The following is a 19,257-nucleotide window of genomic DNA, read 5'->3' on the forward strand; positions in this document are numbered from 1 at the left end:
GAACAACTGGATTTGCAACTGGAAAAGCTTCTCTAGTGGTAAAGTTAGGTCTTCTCCGTAAATTCCACCTGCGGGTTTTCCCACCAGATCCGTGTGCAAGTGTTGGCCCTGGTTCTAGCTTCTCGGTTCGTGAGAACTGGTGCGAGGATTGACAAAGAACCCAGCTTCGGTCTGAAAGGAGCAGGCAGGTGAGCAGAGTGTGAGTGGGGGTGGAGTGGCAGAAGGAAAGCGAGGGGGGTGTTGTGCGGGAGGAGGGAGGGAAGGGAGAGGGAGGGTCTCAGGGAGCACAGGGAGGAAGAAAGCAGACATAAAGAACATCTCTGCAATGGACAGATCTCGTCCAAGCCTCTTCAAGTCCTGACCTGATGAACTCTTCTATTTCTTACATTTCTCATTTGTACTGACAAAGGTTTCTAGGACGGTTTGTAGTTTTTCCCGTGCCTACTTGGTTTCACAATTAGAGGCCACCTCCTCCAGTCTCTGCGTGATCTCTGGACCAGCAGCAGCCCCTTGGAACGTGTTAGAAAGGCAGGGGGTCGGAACCCCACTTTGGCCGTGCTAAACCAGAACCTGCATTTTAACAAGATTGCCGTACGATTCGTTTGTACATTACAGACTGCGGCTGTGCCCTGCAACTCCAGAAACAAATGAGGAAAAGAGAGTGTCAATGAGTGAGTGAGTTTGCTCTGAGGAGGCTGGTGTAAAGGAGTATGAACTTTACACGTATGTAAAAGTGCCATACGCTCTATTTTGTGAGAGACTAACGGCGGCAGGCAGTAGACAGGCCGGCAGCCGGCCATCACAAACCAGGAAAACCTGGTGAGACCCTAAACCAGTGGGTCTGAAAAATGCAGTATGCATCAGAATCACGCGGAGAGCTTGTTAAAACAGACTGCTAGTTCCTGCCTCTTCCAGACTTTCTGATTCAATAGTTCCAGGGTGGCCCTGAGAATCTGAATGTCTAGTCAGTTCCTAGGTGATGCTGTTGGTGCTGATCCAGGGATGACACTTTGAGAACAACTGCCCTAAGCCATGAAGATACTCAGATAAAAGAACCTCCCTTCTACAGCTGATTTGGGATAATTATGGTCTCAAATCCCCTATTGAATTTGCCATTGGAGACCAGACCACTTTACAATGACTTCCAGAAAGAGGCCCTCGTGGGAAAGCCCTGATACATTTCGACCAGCTGTGTTGGGTTGAGAGCTAATTAGGAGGGAAGCTAGCTAGAATGGTCTTGCTTTCCCAGCCGTGTCATGCAGCAAACCAGGAGACAGTGGGTTGGTAAAGAAAATTACACAGATGAGACCCGGAAGCTGCCATTTCATTGGAAAAGGTTTTGCCTTTTCATTACAAGAGAAAGCTAACATTTCCCATCCTTCCTTCCACCAAAAGTAGGCAAGCATAAAGCCAAAGTCAGTTTCTTACAATTTAGTAACCTCAGTACCAACCAATTATATTCTGGGACATGAGAAACAGCTGTTGTAACATTAGAGCCTGAACAGTTCCATCTCAGCTATTTAAAGGGATAAAAGAGCCAATATTTTCATTCCCTTGTGATATTATCAAGACATGATAAACAACCAAGACTATAGTATTAATTACATTAATTTGGAGAGGAGAGAGACCACTTTAATTGCTCCAGGCTGGAGAATAATTTTTTATGGGCAGACAATCATTCCATAAATTCACATTAGAAAGGGTACTTTGTCTCTTTCTATCAGCAGCAGAACTTCTGGAGGCAAAAAACAGCTACAACCCCCATTTAAGATGGATTTCAATAGAAAAAAAATTCTCACTGTTGCCATGTATTATTTATTGAACTCTGACATGTTGAACTATCTGGTAGAAACAAACATAGGGAAGGCATTGTCTTGAAATAATTCATAATCTGAAACAGGAAGTAGGATTAACACAGCTAGATTTAAATACCTTCTCGTACATAGAATGGACATAGATGTGCCACCCTGTCGGGGTTTACAAGACCAAATGAATGATGGGCATCAAAGTGCTTTGTAAGCTGTAACCCCTTACAAGAGCAGAAAAGGAAAGAGATATTGTGTATTGTGTGCCTTATACATGAGGCACCGAGCCAGGTGCTTGACTTGTATAATCATATTTTCACACTTATAAGAAATCTTAGAAAAATAAAAACATAAAAAAAGAGAATGTAATAGGTAACGAAAATGCCAATTTTTGTCAGTGTGGAAATTACTCAGATAACTCGTATGGCTCAGGTTAATTAATGGGATATGTGCTATAGGTATTCTCTCTCACCCCCAAATACACAATAACTATCTGTTGATTAATAAGTGGTCACATTCTGAAGTCACCTGAGCATATGCTATAGTTTTGGTAATGAAAATATACCAAAGTAAATCTATTTGCTGAAATTCCTTGGATTAAAACCCACATTTGGCTTCTGTAGTTGCGATGGAAGGGGAGGATTTAAGGTGGCTCCAGGAAGTAGCTCCTCAGAGGTGTTGAGTGCAGCAGGCATTACTGTGGCTTTGGACTAGCCATTTGTAACTTCACGCCCAGGGGACTCTGTCCAGGTTTCTAGAAGTATTGTTCTAGAGACTCTCAATAAGCACTGCTAACAGCGTTGTACTTTGCCAGGTTCCCCTGCCTGTGCTTCCAGAGGTACTATGAACAGTCATAAGGAAGAGGTCTTCCAGTCCTCTGAATGCTCTGGAAACTTACTTGAGGATAAGAGCAATTCAACACTCCTCTAGTAATACTCACACAAAAGAAGGGCTTGGAAGCAATTGAGAGAACATGCTAAGATCGTGCGTTCCTCAGTTGCTGGACCAAGGGACACGCTGTAAAGGGGAGCGCTTACTGGAGTATAAAAAACTGAATATTGCGAAGTTCTGCACCATCCAATTCCTTTTTATGTAGAAATATTTTCATAACTTAAATGTCCAATAGGGGATTGCCTGAGCAAAATGTGGAGCAACTCTATGAACACAAAAAATGATGCAGCGAAACTGTATATCAATATGAAATAATGTGTGAAATGCATCGTAAGAGAGGCTTTCAGTTGCAAAGCAGCATTGTTCAATATTGTCTCACCTTTAGTCAAAAATGTATAAATGTGAATGGAAAGATGTTTGAAGTGCATATATATATATAATCACTTGATAATGGAATTCCAGGTTATTTTTATCCTTTCTTTGCTTATCTACGTTTTCTGAATTTTCTACAAGAACATGACTGGTAAAAATAAAATTTTTCTGAACAAGTGTTATTTTTCTTAGCATCAGGATGATAATACATAACGTTTATCGGAAGCTTACTGCTGTACACAGTGCTTTACCCTTGTTAGGTCGTTTTCTCCTCACAATGGCATTATGAAGTCATTCTTTCGTGAGAAGAAGTGTTCCCCAGCAAAGCAAATGAATCAACATTAATTGTAGAATCACATTTCTTTCTACTATTCCTCAGTCATCTGGAAATTCAACTCTTCCTAACTTCCACTTATAGCCTCCATTTTGAAAACAGGCAATAAAATTAGGAAGAAGATTTGTGGAGGAGATTACTGGTATAGAAAAGGTGACGACTATGGATCTAGATACAGCTATATGCTTATGCCTGTCACAGAGTCCAGGTTATCTTAGCAAAATAGCTTTTCCTAAGTGAAGGCAAAGGGAAAATACACAGATAATACTAAAATTGCTTTCAAAGAAACACCTCGGGGCGTCTGGGTGGCTCAGTTGGTTAAGCGGTTAAGCGTCTGACTCTTGTTTTTGGCTCAGGTCATAATCTCACAGTGTTGAGATCAAGCCCCACATGGGGCTCCACTGTGAACACACTTAAGATTCTCTCTCTCCCTCTCTGTCTTCTCCTTCCTCCCCTCTTAAAAAAAAAAAAAAAAAAAAGGAATACCTTTACTGTAGTTTCAGTATACAAATGGGATGGAATAGGGTATACTCAAAAAGCTAAACACCTCGTAGCCCTGAAAAGCAACTAGACCCCAAACTAGTAGATCTCCCAAGAGACCTCAAGCATGTCCATACCCAAATGATCCCCCAAAATACCACTTATTCTCATTTTTTGATGCCCCAGGGAAATGGCGGTATGAACCAAATTTCTTTTGGGTTTGTTGTTAACCCGCTTTTAAAACCTTAATTTCCGTAAACACATAAATAACTGCAGAAGACACTATCTGTGGCCTATCCATTATCCATTTTTCTTCTCTGCTAACACAATCAAAATTTTGTTTTGGTATTGAGCAGTAACATGCTAGGGAAAGCAGGCTCGGCTCTGATGGACTATTCTCAGTCTGAGTCACTGTGCTGCTTAAGTTGTGTCAACTTGGCTGGGTCATGGCGTGCCCAGATAATTTGGCTCAACTGGGAGTGTCTGTAAATGAAATTAACATTTGAACCAGTTGGCTTAGTAGAACAGATTGGTCTTCCCACTGTGGGTGAGCCTCATCCAGTCGATTGGAGGCCTGACTAGAACAGGCAGAGTAAAAGAAAATTCTCTGTGACTGTCTTCTCTTGTCCTCATAATCAAACTTGGTCTGTGACTAGAATGTACACCATCGTCTCTCCTGAGTCTCCAGCTTGCTGACTGCAGATCTTGGGACTTGCCAGCCTTAATAATCACGTAAGCCAATTCCTTATAACAGATCTCTTTGTAAGCAAAAATATAACATGTATATATAAATATAAATATATGTGTATCTTCTATCGGTTCTGTTTCTCTGCAGAGCCCAGATGAATACAGACAGCCATGGTTATTGTATTCTCTTTTGCTGCTGATTGGTAACCATGTAACTTGTTTCTGGTCAATGAGATGTAAGGGGAATGTTGGGGTGGGGTGGGATGTTCTGGGACAAGTTTCCTCTTTAGTAAGAAAGAGAGTGATACAGCCAGAGCTGCTGTGGTTCCCCTTGCTTCCAGCTTTTGGTTGGGGTTATGTGAAGACAAAATGCCTGGAACTGGGGTAGACATATTGTATCATTATTGCAGATCTCAGTGACACATTAAAAATGGCAAAATGCCAGAGGTGAGGGTACCTGGCTGGCTCAGTCAGTGGAACATGTGACTTTTGATCTTGGGGTTGTGAGTTTAAGCCCCATGTGGAGTGTAGAGTTTACTTTAAAAACATTTTTCGGAAAAAAGAAAAATAAATGGTAAAATGGGAAGCCGGAAAACCCCTGGATTCTTCCTGGCATTGCTGACCTTCTCCTCCGACCAATGCCAACTTCTAGACCACCTGTTAAGTGAGAAGCTAGCAATAAGGTAAGTTGTGTAAGCCCATTTGAGTTTGAGTGTACTGTTACTTGAATCAGAAACTAGCCAGAGAATGGAAAAGTGTAATTCTCTATCTACTACTATCGTATTTTGTCAATCTCTTTTTTAAAGTTTACTCTTTATGGTCATTTCAGAATCAAAATTTGAAACTTTTAAAAATGTATCATTTATTGTTTGTAAGGCATGAAAAGGAGTCTCTGCAGGAGGACAAGGAATGTATAGAAATGTAGATCCCTCCCACCGGTGAAGTTGTGTTCACGTGGTTGACTAGACGCACACCTGTAGTTGGAGATGGGGTGGGGGAAAGGGAGAAGCCTCCCTCTCTTCTCTTGACCATGGGGCCATCAAGAGCCAAATCGCTCTCAGACTTTAGAGTTATTGTAGGAAAAAATCATTCCAGCTTCTAAGGGGTAAAACTGGTTTTCTCTGGCGGTATAGTTTCATAGTAAATTTCCTCTTTTCTTGTCCAACAAGAGAAACCTTTATTTTAAAAGGTTTAAAGTGGGAAGCAGTTTATTGATGATACTGGCCACGAAGCCAGAGGAGACACGCACACACGCACACACAGCCTCGGACCTTGGCAGCTCGCCTCCAAGCCCAGCCACCTCAGGAGACCTGGAGCAGGGCCAGGAAGATGGCTGGGATGCAGAACTTGGTGGCCAGGGGGCCACTCCATTACTGTGGGCACACTCATTCTGGGACAGTTAATGACTGCTCCTTAGAGCCAAATAAATTGAACACTTGGGTGAAGGACTTAGTCTTAAAAATAAGCCGTAGCTAGTAGCAAACCTAGTGAGAATGAGGCGAATGGGCTTACGGAAAAATAGTAATTCTAAATGTGTGCCACCTCCTACTGATTCTAAAATGAGTGAAAATCAACTTACTATAAAGAAAATCCCATTCCCTATCAGCCTGTGTCATTTCAAAGATGATTTATCAGGCTAATTAATTTTCAGGTGGTATTTGTTTCCAACCCTTTAAAAACTGTCTTTTCTCAGGGCTCAGTATGTGGAATGTGAGACCTTTGATCACGGGGCTGTGGGTTTGAGCCCCACTTTGGGTGTAGAGATTACTTAGAAATCTTCTAAAAAATTCTTTTCTCTTCTGAAACTCTTAGTAAATTTGCATTACATTAAATTAGGGATTCACTTGGGGCGCCTGGGTGGCTCAGTCGGTTAAGCGTCCGACTTCGGCTCAGGTCATGATCTCACTGTCCGTGGGTTCGAGCCCCGCGTCAGGCTCTGTGCTGACAGCTTGGAGCCTGGAGCCTGCTTCAGATTCTGTGTCTCCCTCTCTCTCTGACCCTCCCCCGTTCAGCTCTGTCTCGCTCTGTCTCAAAAATAAATAAACATTAAAAAAAAAAAAGATAAAAAAATTAGGGATTCACTCCATTCATTCATCCAACACAAATTTAAGGAGCACCTCACAGGGTGTCAGGGTGCCGTGCTAGGTGTCCAGGAAACGGGTGAAAAGTAGATCATCCTCGTTCTTATGAAGTTAACAGCCTTCTGAGGCTTCTGATGTGTAAACCAGCAATTGAGATAAGGTGGGAGCAGCATTACTACAGAATCTTGGGCAAGGAATGAACAGAGTAACTTCGTTTCCTGATAGAAACATCCCAGACAACATAATGTTAATGATCTGATTTAAGGTCATACTTCTGCACACACACAAATGTCGTACGCATATGATACATGTAATATTTTTATAGTGTTCTGGAAATTGATTTATGGTTTAGGCAGGAATGACGGAAGGCACTAACTTGGGGGTAACTTGCTTGCATCTTAAAGAGCCTCCCTCCCTGGCAATCTCAAGCGCGTTACCCTGAGTGCCTCCCTGAGAAAGGCTGGTGTTGAAAACAAGCCTGAAAGGCTAAGAGACTCTGAGACCAAGCCGTGGATGTGGTGGGAGTGGTGGAATGCACCAGAAGCTGTCAGAATGTGACAAGAGGGCATTTATTTTAAGGGTGTGGGGAGAAAAATAAATTAGACTGCAATTGGATTCTTCAGTCAGGGGCAGGAGTTGAGAGGTGCACTGTGCTTGTGTGAAGAATTTTTTTTAAAGAACACCCAAGTGGAGAACAAGGAGATATAATTTTTCTTGACGTGCCAGTATACAGTAAGAACATATATTTAGTAACATTCTCTTCCCTGCACCCTGAGCAGCTGTTCGGCACCAGCACACCCTCCGCTTCCATCCAGGCAGGGAAGGGGGAGTGTGCCGCGCCCGAAGTTTCTGGAGTTGCAGGAGCTGAGGCCCTGCTCCTGGAGCTGATTTCTCCTGCCTCTTCCCGGCAGCAGGGGTCCCAAACGGGGCCTGGGTTGCGAAGTGAGAGAAGTTGCTCCAGGGCAAGACCGACTGGAGAGCCCAGTTTAACTTGGGTAGGAAGAGTAAGTCTCCTTGGATTTGGCCATCACTGTTTGGTCAGGCTCTTAAAGACCCTAGTGGGGTTAAAGGGTCCTCCTTGCACTGTATTTTTTTTAAACGCAGGGAGCAGGAAAGAGAAACTCTAAAAATCATCCCTCTTTGCTCTGTGAGACTGTAATTCACTAGGCAAGGTTTTTGGCTGTCGGGGAATGTTTTATATCCCTTAACATAGGACTGTAGGAGGTGGAAAACAGGATGAATCCACTTCAGCTCAGGCTGTCCTCATCCAAGGAGTGACACTGTGGACATCTGTTTTTCTAAGTTCACAGTCAACTTCTTGGCACTTTTTCGTGGAGCCTAGGGGGTATAGGTGACAGTGAGGACTGACCAAGGTGGAGGGGGGCCCTAGGTAAATAGGTAGGTATTCATTGGTTTGCCCATTTCCTCCCTCCCTCCCAGCCTCTCTCTTCCTCCCTCCCAGGGTAGCACACTGGTGCTACTCAAAGTGTGGTCCTCTACTGGCAGCATCACCATCTCTTGAGAGCTTGGTAGAAATACAAATTCTTGGGTCCCACACCATACTACTGTGGTAGGCAATGTCTGAGACAAGGCAGAAGTGATAGGATGTCACTTCCCAGAGGAGGTTACAAAAAGATTTGGCTATAGTCCTGGATGCGGTCTCTCTCTCATTCACTTTGAGAGAAGCCTGCTGTCAGGCTGTGAACAGTGTTTTGGGGAGGCCCATGTGGCAAAGAACTGATGTCTCAGGTCAACAGCCAGTGAAAACCTGAGGTCCACCAACAGCCATGTGAGTGAGCGTGGGATTGGAGCTTCCCTAGTCAAGCCTTGAAACGACAGCGGCCTCTGACCTCCTGATGGAAGCCTTGTGAAAGACTCAGTGCCAGAGAACCCAACTCAGCTGTGCCTGGATTACTGACTCACAGAAGGTAGGAGATAATAAACATTTGCTGTTTTAAGCCTCTTCTTTGGGTTAATTTGTTATGCAGCAACAGACCCTAACACGAGTACTGAATCAGAAATCTGTGTAAGGGGGGCCCTGGAATGTGTATTTTAACATGTTCTTCGGTTGATTTTCATGCCTAGTAGTTTGAGAAGCTCTGCCGTGACTAAGTGAACAGCTAGGGCGGAGGGGAGGGGCTTTGGCACCCAGGCGGGCTGGGTTCAAATCCTAGCTCAACTCCTTCTAGTTCTAAGAGCTATGTGAGTTATGTAACCTCTCTGTGCCTCCATTTCTTCTGTGAGGTATTGCTAACAATAGTACATATCTTTAGGTAATATAAAGAGGATTAGTTGAGTTAATATACTTAAAGCACTTAGCATATTGCCTGGCAACAGTGAGTACAATAAATTTAGTGAAGAGTCATTCATTCAACAAACATGTAAAGGGTCAGGCATAATTCTAGATGCTGGTTACAAAGATAATAAGACATGGTCCGCTTCTTCTGGGACTATTCTCCTATAAGGGAGATAGGCATATAGAAGAATATACACAATAATGGCTTAAAGATGCTGGGATTGACTTCTGGAGCCCAGAAATGTCAGTTCTATCGAGGATGAAAGCATTAAGGAGAGGCTTAATAAGTGGCATGGCTGGAGGGTTGGAAAAGAATAGAGGATATGGGCTTGATTCTCCCCCAGTGCCTCGCCTCAGTTTTTCTGAGCTTCCTTTGCTATGTGGAAAACGAACAAACCTATCGCCACAAACAGGTTCCTTTGGCAGAAGCTGCTTGAATGCAGGACCTGGGTGTCTTATTCACAAAATGCCAGCCACTTGGTCCCGTTTCCTATGCCTAGATCACGCAGCCTAGTTTATCTGACCTTCAGATGTTGGCATCTGCTCTTTTGTCTCTCTGAAGGCTTCTCTTCCCACTCCCTCCCTCTGCTCCCCTCAGTCCTTGCAAGTGCTTCCTGTATGGGCTTAAATGCCTCCTCAAGGAAGTCTTCCTGAGTACTCTGTTTAAATAACGCCTCCATGTCAGGGCACTGTTTGTTTCCTGAGTAGCACAAGAGTTTCGCATTAACTTAATTAGTTTATTTTCCTGCTCACCATCCTCTCCCTGAGTAGACTTTACTCTAAGGGCTAACATGTGGTCCATCTACCTCACATGGTGCATGCTCAGTGCCCAGTGCCCTCCCTGGGACATAGTAGGCATTCAATAAATATTTATTGAGTGGGTAAATGAATGAATGAACATGTCCTTTCCCAGCCACTGGAACACTTCAGCAAGATTTGCTGAAATGTCAATCTTAATCATGAAGGACATTAATTCAAATTCTGGGAGACAAAACTGCTGAAAAAACGGAATGTGAAACCGAGTCACTTTTACTCTAAGGGGCTGCTGGGGAAGTGGTAAGGGATGGGTGGGGGGAGGCCATTATGCCATTTAACATTTACTAAGTCCCTCCTCCTAGGTGCTGGGTACTGAATTAAGTGTTTTATATACATTATTTCATGTACATCTGAAGTAGGTATTATCATTGTGTATGTGTGTTGAGGGGATGATGGGGAAACTGACGCTTACACCCCTTAATGAATTTGCCTAACGTCACAGCCAGTCCGGGGTAGAACTGTAACTGGATCCAGGTGGTCAGGCTCCAAAGCTCTTTTGTTCGACAACTCTACTCCCCTGCCTCCAACGGAATGCAGCTCATTAAGTAAATATCCTGCACAAATAGAAGTGTATACAGTTGGACGGCTATAAGACTGACACTGTAACACCCGACCAGACAGGGAAATATCAGAAAGGTTCTCCAGGTCACAGCCAGGAGGCAGTATCCACGATTACGGGAACTGAGCTGTGGGCCAAGCGGGAGCTCATTCTCAGGGGCCCCTTCCCCCCAATCCAGGGCTCCTCCATGTGGTCAGGACTACAGTAGAGTCCCACGCCCTCCAGGTGATGTAAGTGGTCTCCCCCTAAAGCAGATCTGGTGGGCTCTTAAACTCGAAAGGATTAGCATTCTCCTTGTCAAAGCAGCATGGAATTTATAGCAATCGGCAGTTCCTGTTGCAAAGAGTTCCAAGATCAGACAAGCCAAGGGAGGGGGGGGGGGGTAACAGGTCAGATGTGAGTTTAGATGGAGAGGTGGTCAGGGGTGGGGTCGGGACAAGAACTAGTGGGGAGGAGACATTTTACAAAGCAGTGAGGCCTGTCTGCATTGCGCCTGGAGAAGTCTTTGACTGGGGTTTCCCATTAGCAACAAGTCCCCACAGGCCTAAAAGAACAAGAAAGGAACCAGGCTTCTCCAGGCTTAAATAAGACTAAAGTCTGCATTTTTTCCCCGCATGGTAAGGAATTATTGGGCCAGCAGCTAAGGTAGGCTAACTCAGGCTAAAATCCCCAGTAGGAGAGAACAATTAGAGAAATCATGAATTATGGTTCTGTGGGCAATTCCCTTCTCAAGGCTTACTTAAAGCCAGAAGGTATATTTTTAGTCTGCTTTGTGACACTTAAATATTCAGATTTTGAGAGAGACAAAGCTTATACTGAAATTTACATATAAATGTACCAAAATATGTTTAAATACTAGTCTTCTTCATAACTTTCTCTTATAGTTCCTGAGCTATTTGCACTTCCACAGTGTGATCAGTCTCTAGGAAATGAAGACTATAGGAGTGTAAGGAGACAGAAATTGAGCTAGAATTACTGGGAGGTTGATGTCCTAGGGTGGACCTAAAGTTAGGCACAGTTTATAATTAGAGGAATGGTTTTGTTTGTTTAGATTGTAAGTTTTCAGAATGAGTCTCCAGACATGCAGAATTTTGTAGACGTATGTGTGCGTTTTTACTTCTTTAGAAAGGCTAGTCTCTGTGAAATTGACCTGAAGACTTCCCCTTAAGACTTCAAGAATCTAGGGTTCATAGGAATAGAAGAAATTTGATCAGACAAGCTTGGAGCATCAAAGGGAGCATTCAATGTTTGTTTGTTTGTTTGTTTGAGAGAGAGAGAGAGAGAGAGAGAGAGAGAGAGAGAGAAGGAGAGAGAGAGAGAGAGAGAGAGAGCGCACGCACACAAGTGCAATTAGGGAAAGGACAGAGAATCAGGGGGAGAGAGAATCCCAAGCAGGCTCTGCACTGTCAGTGCAGAGCCTAACACAGGGCTTGAACCCACAGACTGTCAGATCTAGGCCCGAGCTGAAATCAAGAGTCAGATGCTCAACAAACTAAGCCACCTAGGTGCCCTCTACAACGCACCATTCAAATAACTACCTCTAGAGTCCATCTTATATACTGTGCTAATAACAAGTTACCCCATGGGGTGCCTGGGTGACTTGACGTTTGCAGAGCCTGCTTGGGATTCTCTCTCTCTCCCTCTCCCTCTGCCCCTTCCCCACTTGCATACTCTCGCTCTCTCTCTGAAAATAAAATATACTATACATGGTTCACTAACTTTTAATTTTTGACAATCATGAAGTGCACTTAAATCATTGAAATAGGACTAGACATGATATAACTTCCCTCCAGCAAGTTGGCAGTTATGATCCTACGGGGTCTCACAGTTACCATTGTGAGCATCAGTAATTATTGTTCCATAGTAACCTAGAACGGTCAGGTGATTAAAAAAAATTTTGCTGACAGAAGATAAGACAAACTTGGTTCTATTGGGTATCAGAAGTTATAAAAAGAAAAAAAGGGGGGGGGGTCAAGGGAGCATTGACAGACCACTGCATAATAAAATGTGTTACAGTCTAATGGGAAACATTGGCTCGAATAGTGGGTGACTTCCTGATTTCATCACCTTCCATAGTTGATGTTTCCATCTCTTATTTTCTCTCTCTCACCCATCTATTAAACAGATCTACACACGTTAATAGGGACCCACACAAATTTAGCCACTTCTTCCTCTAGTAAATTATACCACAGAGCCAGATTTATTGTGATCATTTCTTCCCATGTCTTGTTTTACGCCTGAGGTTTTACGCCTGAGGTTTGAGTCTGTAGAAGGCCATGCATTGCTAAAGGGATGAAAGTCTTTGGAGAAAACAGAAGTTACCAAGACAAGCTAGCAGGGCAGAATGTTTGTGTCTTCCACCAGGGGTCAGTAAAACTTTTGTAAGACTCCTAGGATGGCATCCAGACTTCCATAAGGGCAACATCTTGGTCACTCTTTGTCCCTCAGAAAGCATTCACCAACAAGACGATGTCCTGTCACTGGGAATAGCAGTTCCCAGTTGTTAAACACGTACAACAAGCACAGTTAAATATAAATATATATGGCTTGGACTGTATCAACTCTATGTTAACATCATGGAGAGAACATCAGCATATCAAGCACTGGAGTTTTATTCTCATAAAAAGAATTCTCAATTTAAACATGCAGTTTTGATATATACCAAGGCAAGCTATCTTGCCTAATTAGGAATCACAGGCTGAATGTCCAGTGACTAGACCTTATGGCTCAACTCTGATTGTCATCATTTCTGGGTCATGAACACAAGACTTGGAGTTCTCCTTCCCTTCCTGGTTTGCTATCCTGGTTTGCAATAGTTGTTATGCTAAGGAATAAAGACTTTCGAAAATATGTACTAGATACACCAACTTGCCTTCCTGCTTCCACTTTTGCCATACTGTCAGCTAGAGGGAGCTGTGAAAAACGGAAGTCACATCCTATTACTCCCCTGCTGAAAGTCTCCAAGGCCTACCCACCCCACAGAAAATAAAATGCCAACACTTCACCCACCTGCGGTGCCAGGGCATGCTCAATTTCCTGCAACTTCTCTGATGTTATCTCGTGACCCTCTTCCCTGCACTCAGCACACTCCCAAAACAGTAGCCTTTCTGCTGATGCTCTCAGTGGTTCTCAAAGTGTGGTCCCTGGATCTGCAGCATCAGCATCACCTGCGAAGCTGTTGGAAAGGCACATTCTTGGGTCATACCCCCAGATCTACTGGATCAGAAAACTCTGGGGGCAGGCCCCATCCATCTATGTTTTCACCAACCCATCTGGTGATTCTGGTGACTGCTGAAGTTTGAAAACCACCTCTAATTTTTCAAACGCACTCCTGCCTCCAGACCTTTGTACCAGCCAGACACTTTCCCTGGTACACTCTTCCCAGGGCTCTTTCCTCATCAACGAGATGTCAGCTGAAATGCTAGCTCCTCAGAGAGACTTTCACCAGCCACCTACTTAAAGTGAGTTTCCCTGCTCTCCTTCATCCTACTCTATGCCATAATCCGTTAATTAGAACTATTTGAAATTATCTGGCCTATTTATTTATTTGCTCTCTTACTATCTCCCCCCTCAGAATGAGAGGAGACACCTTATCTACTTTTTATACCCTGGATCCCAAGTATCTAGAAGTGTGCCTTGTATGTACATAAGAAGTTCATAATAAAAGTTTCTTAAATTAACGTCTGTGAGATTTTTTCAATCAGGCTGACTTATAGAAAGGAGATAAATTAGACTCTCTACAGGGAGCTGCAGTATTGTGGCAGAGCCCAGGGATGGAGTCAGACGATGAATGTCAAATTCTAAATTCTCCACTTGAAAATCACCTGACCTTGGGTAAGTCATCTAACTAGATTAGGTGATTTTGCCTCCTACGGGCATTTAGCCATGTCTAGAGGTGTTTTTGGTGTCAACCAGAGATCCAGGTGGGGCTGGGACTGCTTGGCACCTGTTTGGTAGAGGATAGGATGTGGCTAAACATCCTGCAGTGCACAGGCCAGCCCCCTGCAACAGAGAATTCTGCCTGTGTCTGGCACCATGCCTTATACAGAATAGATGCTCAAAAATATTTGTTCAGTGAAGGAAGGAAGGGAGGGAGGAAAAGAGGGAGGGAGGGAGGAAGGAAGGAAGGAAGGAAGGAAGGAAGGAAGGAAGGAAGGAAGGAAGGAAGGAAGGAAGGAAGGAAGGAAAGGGAGGGAGGGAGAGAGGGAGGGAGGGCCAGGAGTCCCTTCCCAAGATTGAGTTTTTGTTTTCTCATTTGTGACAGAGAATAAGGATAGTACTCGTGCCCCGGAAACCTTGTGAGATTACAGAGACCACGTATATAAAGCAGCTGGTTCAGGATTTAACACACCCGTGGGAGAATTGCCCTTGTTTGGCCTTTGGTCAGTTTTCCTGCTTGGCTGCCCTGCCCTACAGAGTCCTGATGGGGCCTCTCGCTTCCGCTTCAGTTTTCCTGCCCTTTTCAGCCGGGTTGCCACTTCCTCCCTCCCCAGTCCATCCCTTCTCCACCCCCTTGGTCTAAACAGGGCTTGTTTGTTTCAGGTGGCAAGGTATCACCAAGTCCTACTCTGTGCTTGCCAGGTGGAACCCTCAAGGCCTGATATTCAGAAACAGTATGCTCCAGGTTTCCCTGAGTTTCCTGGCTCCTGGTTCCTGGTTGGGAATCTTTCCACTCCTTCACAATGTCCCAACTCTTTTCAGCCATTTTGGTCTTTTCTGTCTTCTGCAACCAGTCAGTCAGCATGTACCCAGGAGGGGCTCCAGCCTGCCAGGTATACTTACTGTCAGAGACCCCATCACACATCACCAAAACATGATATGTTTTGGTGCCCACATCAAATTAAAAAAAAAAGTATATAACTATATGAAGATTGGATTGCCTTACCCCTCAACCAGTTACATTTTACAGAATATAAATATTTGTTAAATTCAGTATTTTAGTTTGTTTTCCCATTTTGGAGTCAATTATTTTCTCTTATGGCAAATATAATTATAGACCCTTGAAAAGCATTTATGCCTTTGGTGCTTTATACATTTAAAAAATCTTCTTTTTGTCCATTGGTGAGTTTTCCTTCTTCCCTTTTCCTCTTTGCTTACAACAGTCAGTGACCATTCCAGAGTCTATAAAGCATCTGGAAATTGTTGTGTTTGGTAGGTGATATTTCATGTATTTGATGCTGTCAGCATGGAAACATGATCTCATGCACTTGTGTCCATATCTGTCCAAGAGTGTGATGACCAGACCTTGCATTTGCTATGTGCATTGTGGGCTGCAGAGAGCTTTCTCATACATTATCCATTTGTTCTCATTTGATTCTCACAGTGGTCCACTGAGCTGAGCATGATATATATATACAAACATACAGTTACTCCTGATTTTACCAATGAGAATCCAAAGCTTAGAGAAGTGAAGGGACTCATTCAAGGTTATAGAGTAAGTGACAGAACCAAGATGAGAATCCCCGTCTTCTGGGTGTCATGTGTGCCATGCTGTTTTCACCTGTGGGAAAGAATTATTCCTGGAAGAGGAAATTAAGCAAGACTTGAACAGTGGGATAGCTGTAGGGATGTGTGTGTGTGTGTGTTTTGTAATAGAACTCTAGCCTTGAACATTCTCTGTTTGCTCTATAGACAATGGGTTCAAATTCGTTACTTCAACAAATACTTAGTGATAAGCATTGTTGTAGGTCCTGGGGATATGAACGAGAAAAGACCACATCCTTTTCAAGGATAAATGATAAATTAACAATCAACATACAGTATGGTAGATGTGGATTACCATTAAGGAAAAAAAAATAAAGTGGGGTGACAGGGTAGGAAAATGAGGGAGGGATTGCTGTTTTACTTAGGGAGGTCAGAGGTGGCCTCAACAGTAAAGTGGCATTTGAAAAGAGACTGAAAAGAAGTGATGGAGTGTGTCATGTGATACTGGGGGCAGACTGGCAGAGGTGAAGATGTGCAAAGGCCTCGAGGCAGGACCATGTTGCGTACATATGAGAAACAGCAAGGAAACCAATCTGGCTGGAGAAGAAAGGGAAGATTGGGATGGGGGGATGTTACTGGCAGGAAAATGAGGTGCGAGGCATCTGGGGAGGAGATGAAAGACAGAGAAGATCCTAAAGGAGCTTACAGGTCATTGTGAGGGCTTAGGCTCTTATTCAGAGACAGAGATGCCCTAAGGGCTTTGACCAGAGAGGCATTACACCATCTGACATACAATGTTGGAGGATTTATGATGCACGGATTTGCCCTCTCTTAAGATACTCCTGGTTAGTAATATTTCTGTTGTGAACAAGAGACTTAGTCCTGCCGAGGCGGGGCGGGGTGGGCCATGTTTAAGTGGTGAGGTTGAATTTTAGTAATTCATTCATCATTCACATCGGTGATTGAGCTGCACCTACGTGCCAGGAACTACCCCGAGCCTTTAGGGATTCAGGAGTAAGACAGACAGGGCCCCTGCTCTCAGGCAGCTTCTCTTACAGTGAAGAAACACAGACAGTAAACAAATGAACAAATAAAAGATTTCAGCTAATGAAAGGGGCTAGGGAGAAAATAAAACAGGGAGATGTAATGATGATGCCATTTTCAGGGGCTACTTTAGATTTCAGTTGGATTTTGAAATGTGGAACTTAGGTAAAAAATGTTACATGTGTGGAACAATTTACAGTTTACAAATTCAAAGAGGCTGGCAAAAAAAAATGTTAATTATTCTGACTTTTTAAATGAGAAACTGAGGTTCAGTGAGATTAGGCCACATGCCCAAGGCACTAGTAAATGGCAGGTTTGGGATCTGAATCCAAGTTTTCTTCAATTTTCAGTACCCGAACATTTCTCACAACATACGCCATTGTGAAACAGACAGTGGGGCTGGGTAACCCTGGAACATGGGATGAGGGGATCGGCAATGGTCAGGCAAGACTAGAAACGTGTGCCAAAGCAGGAAGAGAATGAGAAAGAATAAGAATGGTAGCTGGCTCCTCCTAAGGTTACATAGGACGACTGGTAGGATATAGAGAAGCTAAAATCCCCACATGCCAACTTCTCATAGGGCCCAGATAATCCGCATCCTGATCTCAACAGAAGGATCCCTGCCTTGGATGGCTGCTCTCAGGCTCCCAACTCTAGGCTGGAGAGAACCGAGGGTCACATGTGGTTTCAATCACTGCATTTATCTGCATCATTGTCATCATATTTGGAAGATGACTGGACCCTCATTTCTGTCCCAGTCCTCTCCGAATTGTGCAGGGGGTACAGATCAAATCTGGAAAAGCTAGCTCATCAGAAATAGGGAGAGGCTTTGGGAATGTACAGTAATGTCCCACCCATGCCCCCTTCCCCCCTTTATTAAAACAAATCTAAAACAACAAATGTCTAAAATTTTCCACTGGATCATTTCACCCTGCCTTGTTATAACCATGCCCTTCGTCCACGCCCTGCTGGAGTTTTTTTGCAGCCTGAGGGAAGCTGGGAAGTGTCTGTCCCTAGCTCTCAGTCACTCCCATAATAAACAATCACTAAACAGCTTGCTGCCCTAGGCAACTGTTCGTCCTGCTTGGCCAGACCCTGCAGACTTCAGCGAGGGAAGAAGGTGGGTGGGAGATGTTCTCTGTAAAGCAGAAATCGGGCTCTGACGCCCGGAAGCGTGGCTTTGACCAGAAACCTTGTTTGGGACCTAGCACATCTTTGTGGGCCTGGAGGACACCTTCCAGAGGCTGCAGGTCTTTATCTGAGCTAATGAAGTTCCCTGGGGGCAGCTGGAGCTTGGGGCTGCAGTGTGGGAGGGCAGTCCAGAGAAGACCAACCATCTTGCACTAGCTGGAAATAAGGTCATTTCCTGCCTCAAGTTCGCCTTGTACAGCTGGGAGAGTTGGCAGTTCTACTAGTCATCCATTCCCAAGAGACAGCTCCTTAGAAACCACCGCCCCACCGCTACAAAAAGAGGAGAACATCACGTTAGGGACTGGAACCAGCTTAAATTTACCAGATCCTCTTTAACCATTAGAAAATCTTTTTTTCACTGTGATTGGATCTCTTGGAAGCTCTCTACAGAATGGACTAGGGGCTTCAGGAAGCAAGGAAAGGATGTGCATGTAATGAGCATTTAGAATAGATGTCCTTTCTCAGCACAGAAACAGACATGAATTGCAACGACTCCTCTTGATTATAAGATTTCCTCTTTATTTTTCTCGGGGGGGGGGATTGGGGTGTGTCTCTGGGGACAGAAAAAGCAAAGATGGGCTATGTAGGGAATAAGGGACCTGTTTAAACGCTTGGTAAGAAATTAAAATACTGGTCCTCAGAGGGTCGAAGGTGGGCGGGGAGAGACTTCCTTCTGGTCAGCGGTCGCGTTCTTTGAAGTCTTTCTTTCCTCCCCCATCCCTCGGGCTCGCCTCACCGCTCCATTTTCGAGCATCCTTCCCCAGGAACCCGCACACTCCCTGCCGCCTGCCCGGGGAGGCGTTCCCGGCAGGCAGCCGAGAAGACGGGATTCACGGGGGCGCCCGGGGAGAGCCGGCCGGTCCCTGCCTCGCCGGCGGCCGCGCGCCCTCGGGCGCCTCTGGGCGCCTCTGGCTCCCGGCGTGGCGGCTGCAGGCGGTGCGGCCCAGGCCCGCGTACCGGCCCGGGCGCCCTCTGGGCCGCGGGGCTCGCACCGGGCCGCCCCGCGCTCCGCCCGCCGACCGCGGCCGAGGCGCCCCAGGCTCCCCGCGCCCCCGCGCCCCCGCGCCGCGCCGGCGCCTCTGCCGGCGGCCGGGGGTTATGAATGGGCGCAGCGGAAGCACCGCCCCCCCCGGACGTGACGCTCGGCCAATGGAAGCGCGGGCTGCGTGGATGGATGAGGTCAGCGCTGTCGTGTCGGGAATGGAATGTGTAAGTGTAACATTCAGAACCGGGTAACATTCGGCGACCGAACGCGGCGGTCGGCGGCGATCGCGCGG

At 45.0% G+C, this 19,257-nt stretch overlaps 1 long non-coding RNA gene across 2 annotated transcripts; it reads left to right on the forward strand.

The window, feature by feature from the left end:
• Window positions 1-304: 304 nt before the first annotated feature.
• LOC113600598 (uncharacterized) lies at window positions 305-15,900 on the forward strand. Of its 2 annotated transcripts, XR_008292640.1 has the most exons (5): window positions 305-8,578; window positions 13,225-13,782; window positions 14,026-14,155; window positions 14,586-14,638; window positions 14,903-15,900. It is a non-coding gene; the product is annotated as an uncharacterized LOC113600598 (long non-coding RNA). The 2 variants fall into 2 exon arrangements; XR_008292639.1 differs by having other exon boundaries at window positions 14,586-15,900.
• The last annotated feature ends 3,357 nt before the right edge of the window (window positions 15,901-19,257 follow it).

This window comes from Acinonyx jubatus, chromosome F2 (assembly GCF_027475565.1).
Source record: "Acinonyx jubatus isolate Ajub_Pintada_27869175 chromosome F2, VMU_Ajub_asm_v1.0, whole genome shotgun sequence".
In the NCBI taxonomy this organism is placed as follows: domain Eukaryota; kingdom Metazoa; phylum Chordata; class Mammalia; order Carnivora; family Felidae; genus Acinonyx; species Acinonyx jubatus.